This window comes from Myotis davidii, unplaced genomic scaffold (assembly GCF_000327345.1).
Source record: "Myotis davidii unplaced genomic scaffold, ASM32734v1 scaffold1304, whole genome shotgun sequence".
Lineage (NCBI taxonomy): Eukaryota > Metazoa > Chordata > Mammalia > Chiroptera > Vespertilionidae > Myotis > Myotis davidii.
This window is the reverse complement of record NW_006294765.1, coordinates 8,403-12,794: the sequence shown is the minus strand read 5'-3', so window position 1 is coordinate 12,794 and position 4,392 is coordinate 8,403.

The following is a 4,392-nucleotide window of genomic DNA, read 5'->3' as shown; positions in this document are numbered from 1 at the left end:
TATGCTTTACGAAGAGGAAGAAGAAGAAAAAGGTAAAGATACAAATTATGAACAACAAATACACATCTATTAACAAGTGAATCTAAAAATCAAGGGAATAAATAATCTGATGAACAGTATGAACTGGCGATTGTAATAGAATTAAGGACATAGAAAGGGAATGGACTATTCTTGGGGGCAGAGGGAAGGGGTGTGGGGTGAGGGAAGAGATTGGACAATAATCGTGCACCTATGGATGAGGACAGTGGGTGGGGAGTGAAGGCGGAGGGTGGGGCGGGAACTGGGAGGAGGGGAGTTATGGGGGGAAAAAAGAGGAACAAATGTAATAATCTGAACAATAAAGATTTAATTAAAAAAAAATAAATAAAGAACTCCTCCAACAATCAGAAAAGACCACCAGTACTTTTCTGGGGAATCCTTCACGTGAACCCTGAGCATGTTACACACTAAAGATTGAACTTCATTCTTTTGAATGGACCTGTATGTTTCTGTGGCTGCTGCTCACCAACAAGACAAATGGACAATAGCTCATTTTTAGGCCTCAGTTTTATTTCAGCTCCAGGCCCAGATAAGCAACGACCAGCTACAGCTGACCTCAGGACCAACTGCATTTCATAATGACCTCCTGCCCTGATGCCAGCTAATCAAGCAATGGAGACCACAATCCTGAAAGGACATACCTGCAAAACTGCTGAATATTCTATGAAGAACTTTCCCTGGGACCTCCCTTAAATTCTCTATCCTTAAAACCCTTAGGATGGAGGACCCAGTGGGCTTTCTCTCCCCAGAGTATGCTGGTACGTTTCCCTTCCCCCAACTCCTCCTCGTTACCATTGGTTTCCTCATTTTCCTTACTCCCAAAGCTCCAAGGGCCCTTCCTTCACCCCCATAACTCGTTTACTAAGCACATTTCTTCTACCTCTGTGATTTACCAAATAAATATTCTCTTACAATTTGAAAAATAAAAAAGAAGAAAAAGAAGAATATGAACAATAAAATAGCAATAAATACATATCTATCAACAATTGAATCTAAGAAAAGAGACATGTACTACTATTTGTAATACTTTAAACAATAAAAAAACAAAACAAAACAAACAAACAAACAAAAACAATTGAATCTAAAAATCAAAATAGCCCTAACTGGTTTGGCTTAGTGGGTAGAGCGTCGGCCTGCGGACTGAAGGGTCCCAGGTTTGATTCCAGTCAAGGGCATGTACCTTATTTGCGGGCACATCCCCAGTAGGAGGTGTGCAGGAGGAAGCTGATTGATCTTTCTCTCTCATCGATGTTTCTAACTCTCTGTCCCTCTCCCTTCCTCTCTGTAAAAAATCAATAAAATATATTTTAAAAAATAAAAATAAATAAAAATAAAAACAAATGAACAAGAAACCTAATGAAAAAAATAAACTGATAAATAAAATAGAATCAGAGGCATGGAAACGTGGAACAGACTGACTATTCTCACAGAGCATATAAGATCTTATATGCTTACTAGAGGCCTGGTGCACAAAATTCATGCACGGGGGTTGGGGGTGGTTCCTCAGCCGATCCTGCACCCTCTTGCAATCCGGGACTTTTTGGAGGATGTCCAACTGCTGGTTTAGGCCTGATACCACAGGGATCCCTGTGGATTGGGCCTAAATTGGCAGTCGGATATCCCTCTTGCAATCCAGGACTGCTGGCTCCTAACTGCTCGCCTGCCTGCCTCATTATCCTGGTCTCTGGTCATTCTGGTCGTTCCACCATTTCGGCCACTGAGCTTTTATTATATAGGACTAGAGGCCAGGTTCACCAAATTCATTCATGGGTGGAGTCCCTAGGCCTGGCTGGTGATTAGAGCCAATCAATTTTCCCACCTCCCTGCCTCCCCACCTCCTCCTTCCCTTGTCACCCATGCACTGCCACTGCGTGGTTCCGTGTCTCCCTACCTCCTCCTTTCTTGCTGCCTGCGTACGACCACTGCATGGTTCCCTGCCTCTCTGCCTTCCCCCTCCCCACCTGCCCTCCTCCTCCTTCCCTCACTGCCCACATCTGCTGCCACCCAACCCAGGTTCCCAGTCCTAGCCCAAAGCCTACCCCTGATCAGGCAATCAGAACCTGCCAGCAAGGGGAAAGGATCAGGAGGTTGGAGGGCAGGCGCCATTGGTGATCAAGGCAGTGGCCTGGGGACAGCTCTTGAGTTGAGCATCTTCCCCCTGGTGGTCAGTGCATGTCATAGCAATCAGTCATTCCGACTATTCCAGTCGTTCACATCATTCCATCGTAATGGTCGCTTAGACTTTTATATGTATAGATGTGCATTAACTATAGACACAGAAAATAGGGTGGTGAAGACCTGGGTTGGGGTGGATCTGGGTAGAGGGGGACAATGGGAGGAAAAAGAGGAACACCTGTAATACTCTCAACATTAAAAGATTAAATATATATATATAAGGAAGTGTTTTTTGGTTTCTGTGACTTCACAGAACCTGTGCTGCCCTGGGGCAAGTTGTTGAGTCCCTGTTTCTCACCCCATGTTTCCCTCTCCCTAAGCCCTTTTTTTTTCCTGCTTCTCACCAATTCTTACATAAAATTTGTTATATTTTATGACCCATACTTTTAGAAATTTATTGGGTTTCACACATTTCATTTTGGTTATTTGAACTGTGCTGAGATGAACATAGAAATAAATAGAATATGACCATTGCCATACCTAAGTTTCTCATCATGTAACTCCTGGTTTTGCTAATGAAGAGTCTAAAAAATATAATGGAGTTGATAGAATCATTGATATGGGAGTCAGAAAAACCTACATTTGAATACTGTATTCATCGCTTACTACCTTAAGTTGCCTCATCTACAAAATAAGAGGCAAATTTACTATAGATAATAAAGCTTAAGCTTTAGGAACCCTCATAGATGGAGTACCTTTGAGGCCCTGGGGAGGATACTCACAATATGTTCATAAGACTTTTTATTTTCATAAAATTTTATAAAAGTAAGATATTTTCATCTTTTTCTTAAAGAACTCTCTCCCAAAATTTTTATTAGCTTTAATTAGTCTCCCACAAAACTTTGTCCTTTCATGATATATTTTATTTTTTTATATTTTATTAATCAAGATGTTTAAATCTATATTGTTGAAGGTATTACATATATCCCTTTTTTCTTCATTAACCCCTTCTAACCTGTCCCAGCCCTCTGCCCGAGGCCTTCACCACCTTATTGTCTGTGTCCATGAGTTATGCATATATGCATACAAGTTCTTTGGTTGTTCTCTTCCCACCTACTCCCACCTTGCCTCTGAGATTCAACAGTCTGTTCCTGCTTTTATGTCTCTGAATCTATTTTGTTCATCATTTTATTTTTTTCATTAGAGTCCACATATGAGTGAGATGATGTGATATTTGTCATTATCTGACTGGCTTATTTCGCTTAGCATGATATTTATGTGTATAAAAGGCTAAGCGACCATCCAACCATCTGACCAATAGCTATGGTGTGCAATGACCAGTAGGGGGCAAACGCTCAATGCACGAGCTGCTGAGCTGCAGTGACTTGACAGCAGTGGTTCTTGGGTGATGCATCCCAGAACCAGAGAGGAGGGAGCCCGATTCCAGGGTGTGTCATCCAAGAACCATCTTCTCACAATCTGGGACCCCTCGGGGGTTATGGGAGAGCCAGTTGTGGCTCAATCCTCACAGGCCAGGCTGAGGTACCCCACCTGCTGGAGGGACCCTGTTCACTCCACAGATGCCCTTTGAGCCACATCACCGCCCATGTGTGGCCAGCTAGGGAGGGACTTCAGAAGGTTGGCTCCAGGGCCTGTCCAGCCTGTCTTGCCCAATCCTGCCCTACCAGCCACCTTCTAATTAATTTCCTTTCAATGGGCAATAGTTAATAATAAATGAATATGTTTGTGAAGAAAATTAAATAAATCGTACTTTCTCTGCTCTCTCTTATGCTTATTCCTTTTCCAACTAATTCCTTCTTATCATTCTATTTGTGGATATATGTGGATTTTATTTTAATGAATAGCTATGAATTTATTACTATAGATAGACAATTGCCACACAAGTCATCTTATGCAAAAAGGCCACATTCAATAAATAGGCCATCAACTCAACTTTTAGTGTGTAGCTATCCTATCTAATAATAGACAAACATGGTAATTAACCATACCTCTGACATGCTTCCCATTGGCTAATCAGGGCAATATGCAAATTACCTGCCAACCAAGATGGCAGCTGAAGCGAACAGGAGGCTTGCTTGCTTCAGTGAAGGAGGAAGCCAAGGTTCCCTGCCTGCCGTTGCTGGGCTCTGAGCTGCACTCTAAAAAACAATGTTGCAAATATAGAAGCTAAACAAACCCCAGAAACCTGTTTTCAGTCAGCCGGGATCTCAGAACTGG